General features: G+C 47.5%; 1 protein-coding gene across 1 annotated transcript in view; it reads right to left on the reverse strand.

Moving 5' to 3' along the window:
- KCNH8 (potassium voltage-gated channel subfamily H member 8) overlaps nucleotides 1-18,476 on the reverse strand; it is a 220,835-nt gene that overhangs the window by 127,785 nt on the left and 74,574 nt on the right. The window lies entirely within an intron of this gene.

Below are 18,476 nucleotides of genomic sequence, written 5' to 3' on the forward strand. Positions count from 1 at the left end.
GTCTCAGTCCACTGTTTCGGAAATATTAAAACTAATCATATTCTTCCTTAAAATAGAAACTAAACCATTGCTTCTCAATTCTCAATGGTTAAATATAGGCAGTCTGAAATCCATTAAATGCTTCAGTTCTTTGCAGGAAAGTATCTGTTATCTTTTGCTGATGAGAATTACCATAATAAACATCTTTCATACTATGTGTTAATTGTCCTGTAGCAGCATGGCGGGATTATTTAAACATTCTTCTTTAAAATGCGCACAATTAGATTTGTCTGTTTAAAATAAATGATTGTTTTTTTTACAGAACCACTATGGTTTACTTAGTATGCAAAGAGTGTTTTTCTTACTGAACGTAATTAATATAAACAACAAGTTAAAATTCATAGGGATATTTCGGGGAAAACACCTCCTATTATTTCTTGCATTGTGAAAAGAACATACCACTGGGGAAAAGGCAGTTAAAAAATGTAATGGACATCAGTTTTGGAAGTACTGTAGTATGCAGTCAAAGCTCATGAGGATTTTTGAGGGTAAGACACACCTTATCTAGGGTGAGCATTTTTTATCGTTGTGGTTTCATATTTATGATCACATGCCTCTGGGGATGGAGGGTAAAATAAGGAGCAGATTGGCTTGTTGTATGGAAAGGAACAGCGTTTTCCTTGTGTAGTTCATTGGCCTTGGAACTGGAATCAGATGGGTGATTAGGTTTTATTCTGTAGGGATAAATAACAATTCTCTGCTTCTGAATTCTAAGCATGTTTGTGGAAGGAAAAGACTTCAGTTCATTTGCTCAAAGATTCAGTAAAAGCATTCCACATATTTTCAAATAGACTTAATTTTAAATGAATATTTGTTAAGAAATCTGTGCCAAGGATGTACTAGTTGATTTTGGGCTAGTCATATTGCTTTGCCTCATTGTTCTTCAGCTATAAAATGGGACCATGTGTTCTGCAAGGTACAAATGTGATATAACAGAGACTATACTATATGAATACAACTTACTTCACTGCTTCTGACTAGAATTGCCTGCATTCACTGCTTTTTGTTTGTGGCACACAGGACTGGCCCAGGGATTTTGGAAGTCCTAGGCTAGGGCAGGGAAGCTGGATGAAATTGGGAAACTGGTGTCTGCGCCCCTCTCCACTGTGCTTCGGTGAGACAGGAAGATATTACTTGCTTTCCTGACCCCTTACGCTGTGGGGGAAGGAAGGAGAAAAAGGGTTCTCTGGGGCACTTCTCAGGGTTTCCACTGGCCATAGCACTGAACACACACATGAAACACACGAAGCTGCCTTATACTGAATCAGACCCTTGGTCCATCAAAGTCAGTATTGTCTATTCAGACTGGCAGCAGCTCTCCAGGGTCTCAAGTAGAGGTCTTTCACATCAACTAGTTGCCTGGTTTCTTTAACTGGAGTTACCAGGGATTGAACCTGGGACTTTCTGTATTCCAAGCAGATGCTCTACCACTGAGCCACAGATGGGTGAGTGGAGACAAGGCTGGTTGGTATTCCTTCACCTCCTGCACTCTAGGCTTTTACCTAAATGCACCTAGTTCTCAGGGTAGCCCTGGTGGTACATTTTAGTCTGCATTGTGTTATCCCTGCTAATAGGGTTGCCAACTCTGGCCTGGGAAATTCCAGGTGATTTGGGGGCAGGGCCTGTGGAGGGGGGAATTAGGGAAGGATTTCACCTAAAATCTATGGTATACCACAGAGTCTACCCACCGAAAACTGCCATTTTCTCCAGAGGAACTGATGTCTGTAGTCTGGAGAGCAATTGTAATCCCAGGAGAACTCCAGATCCCTACTTGCTAGGCTGCCAGACTCTTTCCTTTATTTCACCCACTCTTTTTTTGTCTCTAAAATGCTGGAAGGGTGTGGTTATGTTTGGGGTGCAAATAAGAGATGGATAGGGGAATATCCTGTTGGAACCAAAAAGCTCCCTTGAAGGATGAACAAAAAATGGGTCAAAAAAGCTTTTTTAAAAATATGCCACCCTTAAAGGGAATTATGAGGGAGGGGAGCACAGCCTTTTGCCTGGCTCTATGTTTTTTTCCTGAAGAGTGCCAGGAGGGTGAGGAGCTGCCTCGCTACAAATAGTTGGGGTTACAAGAAATAACATTTTATTCTTGAATATCAGCCAGAGCTTTAGTTCCCATAATAACAGTATGGAAAGACAGCTGATGGAATCCCCCCTGGTGAATATTGCCTTATAGCATATCTGCTTCCAGTTTCTATCCTCAGTTCTCCCAAGACACAAGTCATTTCCAGTACCCCCTAGAAATAGTCATAAATTCCATATAATTCAAGCAACGATACGATCCTTTATTCTGACAGCCATATGCCAGAATAAAACACACAATCATAATTCAAGCAATCCATCACACAAAGTAAAGAAGGCATAAGATCCACCAATTATTCTCACCAATGGTGTGCCTCACAACATGGGTTGCCTTGTGATGCCTTGGAAATAACTTGTGATGGTTATGCATTAAGTATTTAAATATGAACGACAAAAGATAATTGGGGGGGGGGGAGAATCATCTACTAGTTGGAAAGACAGTAACAAAACTAGAAAATGAGTAGCGTAAAAGAATATAGTATTAGAACCAAATGGTCCAATACTTATGCCGAAACTGACATTAGATGTTTTAAAAATCTGCCTGATCAGTTATACATATTTACATTAGAAACTTTTATCAACTTTATACCAGTTTAAATGCAGGAGATTTTCCTGAAGAATCCTGGAAAGTCCAGGCAATACAAGTGTTAGAACTCCTTAGTCCCCTTCACAAACCTATATTTCCCAGGACTTCGTGCATTAAGGATATGACTATTAAATCAGTCCTATTTCTACACACGGGTGGGTATATTTGAGCAGGCTCCAGTTCCGTTTATCATGTCATGATCCAGCAGCATGGCAATCATGGTGCTTGTTGGTCAATAGGGCGTTTAGGAATAGCTTGAGCCAGTTAATGAGCTGCTATCCATGTCTGTGCATGAACAGTCAGAAACATAATTTTGCAAAGTTAATCCTTCCCCCCCCCCACGCCACTGCAATCATTTAAAGAAGGAATACAATCACATGGAAATGTTTTTCTGTTAAACCTCATAGTGTCTTACCATGAGGAATTCATCTGAGCCTGTCTGACAAAGCAGTATTAGCTGCTGATCTATCTGGATCTGCATCAGTTTTCTTTTGAATGAATTGCTTTGCTGCTGCTCAAGTAACTTTATTACTGCTCAAGTAACTGCTCAAGTAACTTTGTTATACAAAGGTTTCTGGCCAGGCCACCATTCCATAGATGCCAGTAACTGTGCAGCCACTAGTGTATCCCATTTAAATAAATGCACAAAGAAGGGGGAAAGGACATTACCAACATTTGACAATACTTTACTGGTGGTCCCTGGCCCCTAGAGTGTGTGGCTATCCTTGACAAGCACCAGGGCCTTTTTGGCCTGGTGGAACAACCTCCCAAGTACCATCAGAGCCCTGCGGGACCTTAAAGAGTTCCACAGGGCTTGTAAAATGGAGTTGATCCACCAGGCCCACAACTGAGGACAACCACGATGTCATCTGTGCTTAGGGTTGTGAACCTCCAGGTACTAGCTCCCCCAAATATTACAACTGATCTCCCCCAAATATTACAACTGATCTCCAACAGATAGAGATTACTTCACCTGGAGAAAATGGCCACTTTGGCAATTGGACTCTATGGCATTGAAGTCCCTCCCCTCCCCAAACCCCACCCTCCACAGGCTCCACTCCAAAAACATTCTGCCAGTGGCAAAGAGGGACCTGGCAACCCTATCTGTGCTGGCCTCCCTAACCTTTCCCCCAAGGGGTTGAACTAAGGGGTTGTCTGACTGCCATAGTTAGGCAACAACTATTTTTGGCGCTGCCTGTTGTTTTAAATGGTCTGTAGTTTTTAAATGTCTATTGTAGACTTTTAATGTCATTGGAATTTTAAATACTTATTATTGTCGGCTGATTTTATTGTTACCTGCCCTGAGCCTGGCTTCGGCTGTGGAGGTCGGGATATACTGTCGGGTGGGGGCTTAGTCCCGGCCATTGGAGGGGTCTCTGCCCGGGAGGATGTCGGGGCTGAGACAGTCTCTTCCACCTTAGACCAGTCCGAGGGGGAGTCAGAGCTCGACTCTCTCTCAGATGTCGCCAGGTTGCCTCAGGACACACCTTGCAGGCAGCCTCTGGCTTCTATCCTTCTCGGCTGTTGGACTTCTCTGGCCTTATATACTCTCCAGGCCAGAGAAGCCCCTCCCAGACTCCGCCCCTAGCCCTCCCCCCAGAAGTCCATAAAAGGGTGGCTGGGGGAAGCCACGAGACGTCGGGTGAGCGGTGCATCTGTTCCCTGCCCTGGCTCGCCCTTGCATCAGCTGGTGAGCGGGGAGGTCCTCTACAGACGGCGCCCCATTTGCGGTGGGGCCGGGACATGCTGCTCCGTCAGCGTTTGCAGCGGCGCGGTGGGGCGCTGCTCCGCCTGCGGTTGCCGAAGGGTGGTGGTGCGCTGCTCCGCCTGTGGCTGTCATGGGACGTTGGCGCGCTGCTCCGGCGGTGGCGGCAGTCGGGCTCTCCCCTTGCTTTCCAACTCCATGGGCCGCTGGGGAGATAAAAAGTTCTGTTGGGGCCGCCTTGGATGGGATGCCGGTGAGTGAGTGGGCAGAGACCAGGCCCGGGAGATGGGGGTGGGAGCCTGTCCCAGGACACATCCCCCCCCATAAGGACCCTGAGTCACCGTTGTCACCCTCCTCAAACTCTCGGGACATGTAGTCCGCAGGGAGATGCTGGGCGCCAGGACGGTGTCTAATATCAAACGAGAAGGGTAGTAGCGACAGGTACCAACGCAGCATCCTGGGGTTGTGGTCCTTCATCCGAAGGATCCACAGTAGGGGGGCATGGTCCGTCACCAACGTGAAGTGGTTATTATCCAGATAATATTGGAGAGCGCTAACAGCCCATTTGACAGCTAGGGCTTCCTTCTCTGTAGTGGCATATTTCCGCCATTCCGCCAGCAGCAACTTGCAACTCAAGAACAGTACCGGGTATTCCTGACCGTTGAGCTCCTGAGTAAGTACTGCTCCCAGACCGGACTCTGAAGCATCCGTATGGACTGAAAACAGATGAGAAAAGTCGGTATTGCGGAGGATAGGATCCCACGACAGTGCTGTTTGGAGATCATGGAAGGCCTGGGTGACATCAGGGGTCCACCGGATTGTATTAGGTTGTGACTTCTGCAAACAATCTGTTAAGGGGCTCGACTTGCAAAGTGGGAAATAAATTGGCTATAGTAGCCTACTAAGCCCAGAAACCTCTGGAGTTGTTTCTTGTTCCAGGGCGGGGGTGCTTGTTCCAGGGACATGACCTTTTCAGGTAACGGACGTAGGGTCCCTTGACCCACTATGTAGCCTAAGTATCTGATTTCCCTAAACCCGAGGTGGCTTTTGGTCGGATTCACCTGGAGGTCTGCATCATGGAGGGCTCGGAGCACCTCCTCCAGATGCTGTAGATGGTCCTCCCAGGTTGCGCTGAAGATGACTAAGTCATCAATGTAAGCCAGGGCAAAGCCCTGGCATTGGGCCAACACTTGATCAACCATCCACTGGAAGGTGGCCGCAGCTCCATGCAGCCCAAAGGGCATCATGGTAAACTGGTATAGGCCTGATGGGGTGGCGAAGGCTGTCTTCTCCTTGTCCTCTGGCTTCATTGGGATCTGCCAGTAGCCCTTTGTCAAATCGAGGGTGGACCAATACTGGGCCTCTCCCAACTGATCTATCAAAATGTCAGCCCGTGGCATTGGATAGGCATCGAATTGAGCCAGTTTGTTAACGGCTCTATAGTCCACACAGAATCTGATGCTACCGTCGGGCTTGGGCACTAACACGATGGGGCTGCGCCACACACTATTAGAGGGCTCTATCACCCCCAAGCCCAGCATTTTGACCACCTCCTGCTCAACCCCTTCCCAGCATTGACGTGGCACGGGGCACCAAGGTACTCGAGCCACTTTCCCCTCGGGCGTATGAATCGCATGGGTCACCCCTTGGATGCAACCAGGGGTTGAGAAAAAGACCAGGGGAGAGGACCACACCAGGTGCTGTAGTTGCTCCTGTTGGTCTTTGGTGAATGCTGAATCGATCTTTGGGGGGATCTCTGGTGGGGTGGGTCCCCAAGGTAGATCCCCTGCGAATAAGTCCAGGGGTTCTTCCCCTAACTGACACTCAGCCTAGCCACCATTCCAGGAAACCCACTCTTTTAAATTGTTGATGTGGAGCCGCTTACAGTGGCGGGGGCTGGCCCCACACTGGACCTCGTAGGAGCAGGATCCCAACACCTGCCGCATCTCGTACGGCCCTTTCCAAGGATCCTTCTCGCCTGGCCCAAAGATACGCCCCTTCACTAAGACCTGGGAGCCTACCTCCAGATGGCGTTCTTTGGACCCCGCATCGTATCTCTCTTTGTCAGCAGCCTGAGCCCATTCCAGGTTCTGGGCAGCTATGGACCGTGCCGCCGACAGTCGCTCATGCAATTGCCGCACATATTCCCGGACCTCCTGACCTTGTCCTGAGGCTGTTTCGCCTACCCGGACACTAGCTTCAATATCCCCCGGGGTTTTCTCCCATACAGGAGCTCAAAGGGTGCATAGCCTGTAGAGGCCTGGGGTGTCTCCCGGAGTGCAAAAAGTACAGGGTCTAGAAACAAATCCCACTGGTTCGGGTGACCCCCTGCCAGCTTTCATAGCATGGATTTGAGGGTCTGGTTTAGTCTCTCAACAAGACCATCAGTTTGGAGATGGGCCACTGCCGTAAATATCTGTTGTACCCCCAACACCCGGCACATCTGTCGGGTCACAGTGGCCATGAAGGAGCCCCCCCCCCCGTTCTGTCACAATCTCTCTGGGAATCCCTACCTGTGAAAAGAACCGAATCAAAGCCCTACAAACCCCCACGGCCTGCATGGTCCGCAGGGGTATGGATTCTGGATAGCGGGTGGCATAATTGATAATAACCAGCAAAAACCTGAAGCCCCGAGGAGTCCTGGGTAGTGGACTGATGAATTCCATGGCGATCTGGTCGAATGGGGTGTGCATTATCGGCAGGGAATGAAGGGGAGCCTTAGGGGGTCCTCTCCCCTCCCACATCTGACGTCGAGGGCACGACCGGCAGAACTGCTTTACTTCACATGAGACGGTCAGCCAGAAGTATTCGGCCTGTAGGCGCGCTAGTGTGTTTTTAACTCCCTGGTGCCCTGCCCAACTATGATCATGACTCAGCTCCAGCAGCTGGGATCGATACACAGAGGGTACTAACAACTGCCGGGTCTCTTGGTTGCCATTCCGCAACACCCGGTACCATACCCCTCCCTCCCACTGGATCTGAGGCCACCTGTTAGCCCTCCTGTCATCCGTAATTTGCCCGTCACTCACCGCTAGCAGCTTGCGAAGCCCTGCCAGTGAAGGATCCTGAGCTTGCGCCTCTCGGAAGGCTGGATCCCCCGGCCACTGCTCTCTACCTTCTGTATCTTGATCTGCCGGTACTCCTTCTACCGGCATCACCTCTCATCCTTCCCTTGAGGGTCCCGGCCGTTCATCGTCATCTGCTTCTATTGCCAAGCTGTCATCCTGACATGGCCTTTGGCGAAGCCCTTTCAGCATGTCCATGAAGAACAGCATCTCTTCCTACTAACACGGGATAGGGGAGTCGGGACACTCGTGCCACCTCTAGCATGTAGGGTCTTCCTTGCCACTCCACTTTAATGCCCACTATCGGGTAGCACTCAAAGAGTACAAAGAGAGTTTAATACGGTCCAAGACCAGCATAAAAACATACCAGATATACATACATAACATAACACATATAAAAGTGCATCAAGTGTGAGCCCCTATAACATCTTACAATCTCTCACTCATAAAAGCTGTTAAGCACTTAATTAAAAATATTACATGTTTGGAATTAGTATAAATATAAATATAAAATCACTCAACCATTAAGTTCGACCCATGCACGCCTGGTCCTCATTGCTTGCCACCCAAATTTGGCCACTTTAAAAGTTATCTCCATATCCTTGTCTGAGAGCATGTTAGAAAGACTAAAGGCTCTGGATCGCCCTGGGAGGTCCGATAAATCAGAAAGAATGGCTTCTCGTATCTTGTTGTAGATTTTGCATTCAAACACAATGTGCTCAAGGGTCTCAGTACTCCCATCAGAGCAGGGGCATAATCGTCCTGCATATGGTAGTGCAATAGATCTATTGTCAGTGCAATAGATTGCAAGCAGGCGCAATGCCCTCCTGATGCCAATAGATGTTCTAGAAAGAAGAACGGCATCGTCTGCATATAGTAACAGGGGAATGTGCCTATCCACCAGTTTTGGGGGGGTGCAGCTCTTGCTTGTTTAAACATGCTGCCATATCGTTGATGTAAAAATTGAACAATAATGGCACTAGTATGCAGCCCTGTTTGACCCCCTTCCTTATTACAATGGGATCAGTTAGCTGCCCTTGATGGTTACATCTTACCCGTATTGTGGTTCTTTCATATAGGGCTCGAATCAGAAACAGAAGCCGTCTGTCTATTGTAGAAGCGCTTAGCTTTTCCCAGAGAATGGATCTTGGGATTGAGTCAAACGCCGATTTCAAATCAATAAAAGCTGCATACAGTGAGACAGCAGATTTGGCCGCATACTTTGCAATAAGATGGTCTAGCAACACACAATGATCTATCGTAGAGCGGCCTTCTCTGAAACCCACCTGCTCTTGTGCTAGGTAATTCCCTTGTTCCAGCCAATCTCTAAGTTTCCACTGAAGATGCTTGGCATAGAGCTTGCTTATGGTACTAAGTAAGCTGATTGGTCTGTAGTTGGAAGGGTCTTCCCTGTTACCCTTTTTATAAATAGGGACGATAATTGCCACCCCCCAATCATTTGGAATTCTGCCAGTTTTGTCAATTGCAGTGAAGAGGGATGCCAACACCGGGGCCCACCATTCCAGATTCCTTTTCAGTAAATCTGCGGGGATCTGATCAATACCTGGGGCTTTCCCTAGTTTCAGGGATTCAATGAGCTTCCTTATCTCTGAGGTTTCCACCGCTGGCCATTCTGGAAGATTTCTATTGCTCTCAGCACTCCACATGACGGTGGAAGCAAGCGATGATGGCTATTCGTAGCAGCGGGACATCATCAGGCAGTAGGGAAGTAAGGATCATGGATATCGAGGATCCGCTGTCTATCAAAGCCTTCCGAGGTTGTCCATCCACTATGAGGGTAGCCACAAGTGCCCCAGGGTGAGGGTTCACTGGCTCCGTGTGCCACACTTCTTCTATGCCCACATCACATTCCATGGTGGGGCAGTCGCGTCGAAGGTGGCCCCACTGCCCACAGGTGAAGCAGGGCCCTAGTCCCTTGGTCTCAGGCCTATGAGCCTCCTCAGCCACTGGGCCCCTGCTCCCTTCACTGATCGGGAAGGGACTCCCTGCCCCGGGTTGTGGGGGGACCCATTGGGGCCAGAGACCAGTCACAGCAGGGATTTGGGGGCCCATCCTGGCGTGGCCCCCACGGTTGATCATGTCTGGCCCCCGTGGCCACACTTCTGGCCTCCCAGTGTCCCTGGGGTTTTTTCTCTGTTCCAGCCCCAATACATTTTCCAGGAGGACCATGGCCTCCTCCAGCATCTTGGACTGATTGCAAATGATCCAATCTCGGGCCCTAGAGGGCAATACTTGCACCAGTTGTTCTAACACAATATGATCCATGATAGCCTTACTCTCACTGGATTTCGGTTGCAGACACCAATAGGAGGCATCTCGCAGGGTGTTCACGAAGGCTCGTGGAGCCTGTCCTTCTTCCATCCTAGGGACCTGAACTTGTGGTGATAAGTTTCCTCTGAGATAGCATACCTCTCCAGGAGGCAGGCCTTCAACTGGTTGTAATTCCCACTTTTGTCTTTGGGCATTGACTTTAAATCAGCCTGTGCTGGACCAGTCAAGTAAGGGCTGAGAATGAAGGATCACCTGTCTTTGGGCCACCCCGATGCCTCTGCTGTGCATTCAAAGGCCTCGAGGTACCCGTCCAATTCATCGTCTGGTCCCAGCTTTGACAGGAGAACAGCTAGCATGCGGGCCTCTTGCCCTGGAGTTGCTCCCACAGTACCCTGCGTCGTCATCACTCGTCCCATTTCTAAGGTTCGGCACACATCCCCGACTAAGGCCGCCTGGGCCTCCTGACTCTGCCTGGCCATATCCTGCATCATGCAGGCTTGGGAGTCTTGTTGCTGTCTCCACATGTCTTGCATCAATCTGCTCTGTTGTTCCACCAATCATTTGCCGAACTGATTAAGATCCAGTGAGGCTCCTGCTGTTGGCTCCCCAGGGTGGGGTCCCATTGAGCCACATCAGAATCAGTGCCCTGAGGATGGATCAGGTAGGTCGCCACCCCAGGGGAGTGGGGATCTTGGGTGGGGGCCATTTGCTTACTGCCCCAGTGCCCGCATTCTCCACCAAATTGTCGGGCGGGGGCTTAGTTCCAGCCATTGGAGGGGTCTCTGCCTGGGAGGATGTAGGGGCTGAGACAGTCTCTTCTGCCTCAGACCAGTCCGAGGGGGAGTCAGAGCTCGACTCTCCCTCTGACGTCGCCAGGTTGCCGCAGGACACACCTTGCAGGCAGCCTCTGGCTTCTGTCCTCCTCGGCTGTTGGACTTCTCTGGCCTTATATACTCTCCAGGCCAGAGAAGCCCCTCCCAGACTCCGCCCCTAGCCCTCCCCCGGAAGTCCATAAAAGGGCTGCTGGGGGAAGCCTCCCAGCCATGAGATGTTGGGCAAGCGGCGCGTCTGTTCCCCGCCCTGGCTCGCCCTTGCATCAGCTGGTGAGTGGGGAGGTCCTCTACAGATGGTGCCCCGTTTGCAGTGGGGCGGGGACGTGCTGCTCCGTCGGCGTTTGCGGCGGTGCGGTGGGGCGCTGCTCCGCCTGCGGTTGCCGAAGGGCGGTGGTGCGCTGCTCCACCTGCGGCTGTCGTGGGGCATTGATGCGCTGCTCTGGCAGCGGCGGTCGGGCTCTCCCCTTGTCTTCCAACTCCACGGGCTGCTGGGGAGATAGAAAGATCCGTTGGGGCCGCCCCGGATGGGATGCCGGTGAGTGAGGGGGCAGAGACCAGGCCCGGGAGATGGGGGTGGGAGCCCCTCCCGGGACGCATACATTAAATATAATAAATAACAGAGCCACACCTAATTGGTTTTCTCTGCTGTGCAGGTGCAAGAGCAGTTGTGTGGCAGAAGAAAATTAAACTCATCCATCATGGCTATTACTCAGTCGTGATTGTGCTTAAGCTAGGTGGTGAACAGCAAAGGTGAACAGCAACTTGCAGCTCAGCTCATAAACAGGTTGTAGTTGTCAAACAAGATATGTTCACCAGCTGGCCATGTTAACCGGGAAGTTCTCAGCACCCCTAAACTATGTATTTCATTCCATACTCATACTTGAACAGCATGCAGACTGCAAGCACTGTACAGGTGGCTGCAAATTATTCCACATATGAACAGACAGATTCAAGTCCTGTAATACCTTAGGGGCTACTGGATTCGAATCTAGCTGTTCTACCGCAGACCAACACGGCCACCCTCTGATACGATCTGCATATGAATGCTCTCTTTGAAAATGATCGCATGAGCACTGAACGAGGCTGCCATCCCAGCTCTTTGCTGAAGAACATCAAAAACATTTAGTACTTTTTGAATGAAAAGTCAGCCACTTCCATGCCACTCTTTCCTTTCATCTCTTCACTGATTTAAAGTTTTGCCTTTTAACTTGTTGGAAAATAAATATATTGACCACACAGGTCCTTTCTTTGTACAGTACCAGTTAGAGAAAAATTGTACAGACATGTTGCATTATGTGACATGGCACTTCAAAACAAAAAATACTCTGTATTCTGGCTTTTGAGAGAGCTTTTCACAAGAAAGGGTTTCCTTTCTTGCTTCAGCAAGTACACACAAAGGACACTTCCACTGTCAACAATCACTGTCTGTCTAAGATCTTCTTTGTAGGTTTATATTTGTACACTATTTTTATTGCCCCTGGGTACATCCTGTACAAGAAAATAATCTTGTCCCCCACACAGCAATATCTTAAGGTTCAAAATAACAGTTCTGCATCCTTAAGGTTAAGAACACAGTAAGAGTAGATTGACAGTGTAGAGATCATGTTATACAAAGTCACAAAATTATGGCACCCAAATTCAACTATCATATGCTGTCTTTCAGAGACAGGGCCAATCCAGACATAATGAGAATAGGCCACTGTTCCAATGACATGTTGAGTGAGGCAGAGTCTGATTTTTTAAAGTAAAGGAAGCAATCCCTCCCTGGTACCACTGCCTGTCGGCCCAAAGGGGAGGGGCTGTGACTCAGTGGCAGAGCATCTGCTTGATATGTAGAAGGTCCCAGGTTCAACCCCTGGCATTTTCAGTTAAAGGAACCAGGCAAATAGGTGATGTGAAAGACCTCTACCCGAGACCCTGGAAAGCCACTGCTGGTCTGAGTAGACAATACTGACTTTCTGATGGACCAAGGGTCTGATTCAGTATAAGGCAGCTTCATGTGTTCATTATGTGTTCGAATACTTTTCTCAGCTTCCCAACTAAGCTCACTTCTGGCATAGGTCCTGGATGAAGGTTTTTTTTGTTTTGCTATGGATGTGTGCCCTATTTAGTTTGAAAACTGGACCCCACTTATGTACCTGCTTCCACTTTATACCGAAGACGAATATTATTATATCTCATGAGCTTTAAACAAATGTGTTTGCTATCATTGACACCTAGGTCAGGAAGGCTCCCACCCTCCTGGCTTTCTGCAAACTATGTAAAAACGAACAGCTATTTAGGGTGAGGCATGGGCAGGGTGCCTTGCTGGATCAATTGGTCCACTAGGTACATGCCCTGTGTTGCAGCTCCTCGTCTCCAACTTGAGTCTATACACCTCAAGTCTCACAACCGAGGTCTGAGGGCACTATTCCAGAGGAGACCTTACCAGGCCTGCATACTAGGGTTGTGCATATTGATAAACCTGAACAGAAAATAAACCCAAAATTAGCAATTTCGGCAATATTCGAGCTTTAGGTTTACTGAACCCCAAAACCTGGGGATCTCCCTGAAGCCGAATAGGCAATTCCCGAAAAAGCTGAATAAATATTCGGCCTTTTCAGATTCAGGTTTGGCTATTCGCCTTTACTCAGAGGCATGGCTCTGTGCTTTCTCCCATTTTTCTATCTTTGGTGTTGTTGTTTTTTACTGGTTTTGTTAGGGTGCCATGGTTGGCCACAAAATCTCCCAGAAATTTCCCAAGCCATAGTTGGAAACCCTGAACACAATCTGCCCAACAAACGAAGCAAACTCTTACCAGCTCAGAGATGAAAGGAGGACATTAATATTTTTGGTGAGCCCCTTTAAAAGACATTGTCAGTGTGAACAAAGCACACTAGAACCTGCTGATAGTGTAAAGGATTGGGCAGAGATCAAGACTGAATTCCAATTATTGAGCTATTCTAAATTTTTGGTTTAAAATCAAGTAAACACACACACACAAAAAAAAAAAACCCTGAGAAAATGCAGCTGGTGTTTCAAAATTGCTATCTTACCTCATAGTTCTTGCCTAGCCCAGTGGGGTGCTTCATGTTAAACTTTTTAAATGCTCTGTATTATAATTTCAGAAGATATGTGCCTGAAACCACTATTTGGAAGCAAGGCAATGCTGCACTGTAAGTGTCAGAGCTGCCAATTAGGGAACTCAAACTTGCTACAGATTCTAGATTTTAAATTACACAACAGCATGACATTATATTTCATTTTTTTCCTGTTATGTCCCAAGGCTTTCTGCTCTTTCCAAAATAACCCACAAAATGCATTAAAATGCTTGCAATGTATGGCACAACATCTCAAGAATAATAAGCACTGCCATATAAAGACTTGCATTACCATTATATACAAGGAGAAGAAAAAACAACCCTAGCTACTTTCGCCTTCTCATTTGCCAAACTGCTGAGAAGAAGTGCTGGAAAGTCTCAGTGCTACCTTGATTTTAACATTACATCTACAGCAAGCAACTTTTTAAAAGCCAAATACACAGGCACAGATATGTTTATCTATACAGAAGATTCAAGGCCTATGACCTCCCCACAAAATAACTTTTGGAGAAGTATACTCCAAAGGTAGGAGCCATTTTCCTGCCATAAACATGTGTGCCATTAAAAAATAACCTTTTTTGTTGTTTTACCTTATTGTACTAAAACGTCTTGTTGAAACAAGGATAGACTGTAACTAGGATTGCTAGGTCCCTCTTCACCACTGGCAGGAGGTTTTTGGGGAGGAGCCTGAGGAGGGCAGGGTTTGGGGAGGGGAAGGAATTCAATGCCATAGAGTCCAATTGCAAAAGCTGCCATTTTCTCCAGGTGAACTGATCTCTATTGGCTGGAGATCAGTTGTAATAGCAGGAGATCTCCAGCTAGTACCTGGAGGTTGGCAACCCTAACTGTAACTGTTCAGAGACGTTAGGAACAGGTTTTCCACACTGCGTTAATATTTGGTTAACCTGTATAGATTGATGTCCTCCTACCATTACCACTGGCACTCAAAAGGGAGCCACTGGAGGGTCTCACTTCCTTCCGAGACACAAGTGCATGCTACTAGGCCCCTGGTTCACACATGCAGAAAATTGTGGTGGCAGAATGGACTTCATCTCATCTGAGTGCTGGCCATGGAGGACCACAATTTGAAATACAAATAGAAAATCAGCATAGCGAAGGAGAAGAGTCTTTCTCTCTGCCATGTTAGTTTTTTTCTTTGAATTGAGAGCTTTGAATTGAAAGCTGTCATTCAGCAGTTGCAGTCTAAAAAGGTGAGGCCTCAGGGGTGGTCTTAAGCATGGGGCATTTGCAGCTGCTGTCAAGGGCCCCATGCTGGAGGGCCATGGCTCCTGAGAAGAGAGATTGGCAACCCTAGGAGGCATTGTATTCCTTCTCACCCTGTTCCTCCACTTCATTTCTGTCCTTGCCACCCAACTGCAAGAGAGTCATGACCCCCTTTTAGGTCCTGACCTATAGTTTGAGTACCACTAGTGTAAGTGAGCCCTGACCTGGATAGCCCAGGCTAGCCTGACTCTCATAAGATCTTGGAAGCTAAGCAGGGTCAGCCCTAGTCAGTATTTGGATGAGGGACCACCAAGGAAGGTGTGTGACCCAATGGTAGAGCACCTGGTTCTTGTAGGTTATCCGGGCTGTGTAACCGTGGTCTTGGAATTTTCTTTCCTGACGTTTCGCCAGCAACTGTGGCAGGCATCTTCAGAGTAGTAACACTGAAGGACAGAGTAGTAACACTGAAGGACAGTAGTAACACTGTCCTTCAGTGTTACTACTCTGAAGATGCCTGCCACAGTTGCTGGCGAAACGTCAGGAAAGAAAATTCCAAGACCACGGTTACACAGCCCAGGTAGAGCACCTGCTTGATATGCAGAAGGTCCCAGGTTCAACCCCTGGCACCTCCAGTTAAAGGAACCAGGCAAGTAGGTGATGTGAAAGACATCACACCCTGGAGAGCTGCTACTGGTTTGAGTAGACAATATTGACTTTCATGGACCATGGGTCTGATTCAGTATAAGGCAGCTTCATGTGAATATCTGGGTTACTATGCAGAGGCAGGCAATGACAAACCGCCTCTGAATGCCTCTTGCCTTGAAAATCCTACGGGGTTGCCATAAGCTGGCTGCATAAGAACATAAGAAAAGCCCTGCTGGATCAGACAAAGGCTCATCAAGACCTAAGATAATAGGCATGCTCCTCTGATCCTGGAGAGAATAGGTATGCATCATGACTAGTATCCATTCTAACTAGTAGCCATGAATACCCCTTTCCTCCATGAACACGTCCACTTTCCTCTTAAAGCCTTCCATGAACATGTCCACTTTCCTCTTAAAGCCTATAGAAACTATAGTCGGTCAATCTATTACATACGACCCCAAACTTTTTCTCCTGAGTAAAACACCAGACGCATGTACTAAAGACCAACAGATCATACTAAAATATCTAATAACAGCGGCAAGAATAGTCCTAGCTTCACTGTGGAAAACAGAAAAAATACCTAAAATTGAACTCTGGATTGATAAAGCATATGAATTCATATCAATGGCACACCTAACAGAACTATTACAAACAGACACTCAAAATTCAAAAAAAGACAAATGGCACACCTTCTATGAATTTATTAAAACTAAAAAGCAACAATAAATTTGATAATTGTAATGAAACTAAAGTTGATGAAGTAACATAACATGTTAAAAACTGATGACAATTGTAACCTTGTTAAGGGGGTAAAAATATGACTGTTTCTTTTGTTTATGTTTTCCCCTACCCTTTTTCCTTTCCTGTATTCCCATTCAATACTAGAAATTAATAAAAATATTTATGAAAAAATAAAAGCCTTCCAAGTTGCAACTTGATGGCAATTTTTTTTAAAAAAAAGCTTAAGTGAACAAGTCAGTTCACTTGGCCCTACTTCTTCCATTCATTAATTTCTGAAGCTGTGCACAGTTTGTATTCACCGAAATTAATCAGGGCACAGTGAAAAAAACAGAGGTTGTGTCATAGCCTGTTATATTTTAATGCTTAGTCACTAGCATGCAATAAAAGCTTTAAAACAACTGGTGCAAGAAGATTGTTTGTTTTAAATGGTATTCACTACACATGACCTTCCTTGAACCTGGTCTGAAGACAAAGCTTTAAATGCAAATATGTCAAATGCCAAAGGGCATCATTGTGATGAATTTTTATGAAATTCCCATAGGATGCTGTATTTTAAAAGATTCGACACATGGGCACTGCACTAAACCTCCTGCCTTCCTCTCTATTTTAAAACCAGGCATAGGGAGGGGAGAGACAGGGACTGCAGAATTTCTCTTGGAATTATAAACATATTATTTGGTCTTCTGTGGAGTATGTATTAATTCACTATGTATATTATTTAAATAAAAAAATATCCCTTTCTTTCTCCTAGGCAATTCAGGACCCAAGGCAGGCAACAGCATATAAAAACAAGTTAATAAAAGAAATGTTAAAACAATGCACTGAAACCAGCTTATGCCCCACCCAGCAGTGTATTTCCCCCTTTGCTCAAGCTCAGGCTGTACCAAAAGCTCTCCGGAACAGCTGTTTACATTCCACCAGAAATCCAGAAGGTGGGGTTGCCAGCCTCCAGGTACTAGCTGCTATTACAACTGATCTCCAGCCGATAGAGATCAGTTCACCTGGAGAAAATGGCCACTTTGGCAATTGGACTCTATGGCATTGAAGTCCCTCTCCTCCCCATGTCCCGCCCTCCTCAGGCTCCACCCCAAAAATCTCCCACCGGTGGTAAAGAGGGACCTGGCAACTCTACCAGGAGGGTAGAGCAAATGCTCTACCATTGAGTCATAGCCCTTTCCTTAGGTGTTGTGATGAGACATAATGGAGGGATGGTGCAGAAACTAGGGCTGTCGATTTGGTTCCATCCAACATGGGGAAAAAAGCCAAATTTTCCCCGATTCGGCGGTTTCCAGTTCGGATAGAGCTGAAGTAAACAAGGGAGGGAAAACAATGAGCCGAACTCGGCGAGTTCGGGCGGACGCCGAATAAATTCGTACAACTTTGGCGCCCCCGAATCAGCATTAGCCCGCGGCCAATGGTGGCCCAAGCTGGGTCTTCTTCTGGCCAATCAGAGCAGGGATTCTCCCTTTTGAATTGGCCAGGGGAAGAGTACAAAAACTCCCGAGTCCCTCCTGTCCCGTCCCGAGTTCATGTCCTTCCATTTTGGTGGTGCTGCTCCTGAGAGATCCTGAGCTGAGCTACTTACTGGAATAGGATTGGATTTACTTCTCCTCCCTGTTCCTCCTGGAAGACATCCACACAATTTGATTTTGTGGTTTTGCTCTATACCTTTTTTCCTCTGTGTGTGTGTGGGGAAGCAGTTTCTGTTGTTGGGGGGAAGCCAAAGGGGGGCTGTTCCTCCTGGAAGACATCCACACAATTTGATTTTTGGGGTTTTGCTCTATACCTTTTTTCCTGTGTGTGTGTGTGGGGAAGCAGTTTCTGTTGTTGGGGGGAAGCCAAAGGGGGGCTGTTGCCTGTTCTGCTGGGGGGTGCCCGCTCGCCTCTGCGGGAGTGTTCATTCTGCCTTTTTTGCCTGTTGCCACCCTCGGCTGGAGTTGAGTCAGGGCAGTGGTGCGTCATGAGTGTCCCTCCGCTCGGCACCCGTGCCTCCTCCTCTTCCTTGGATCGTTTGTTTGGGGTTGAGCCGAGAGCCGTACTGGTTTTGGGGGGGGGCTTTGCTTGTTCTGTTGGGGGGGGTTGCCCGCTCGCCTCTGTGGGAGTGTGCATTCTGCCTTTTTTGCCCATTGCTACCCTCGCCTGGAGTTGAGTCAGTGCGGCGGTGCGGAGTGAGTCTCCCTC

The sequence above is a fragment of the Euleptes europaea genome, chromosome 11 (genome assembly GCF_029931775.1).
Source record: "Euleptes europaea isolate rEulEur1 chromosome 11, rEulEur1.hap1, whole genome shotgun sequence".
Taxonomy (NCBI): domain Eukaryota; kingdom Metazoa; phylum Chordata; class Lepidosauria; order Squamata; family Sphaerodactylidae; genus Euleptes; species Euleptes europaea.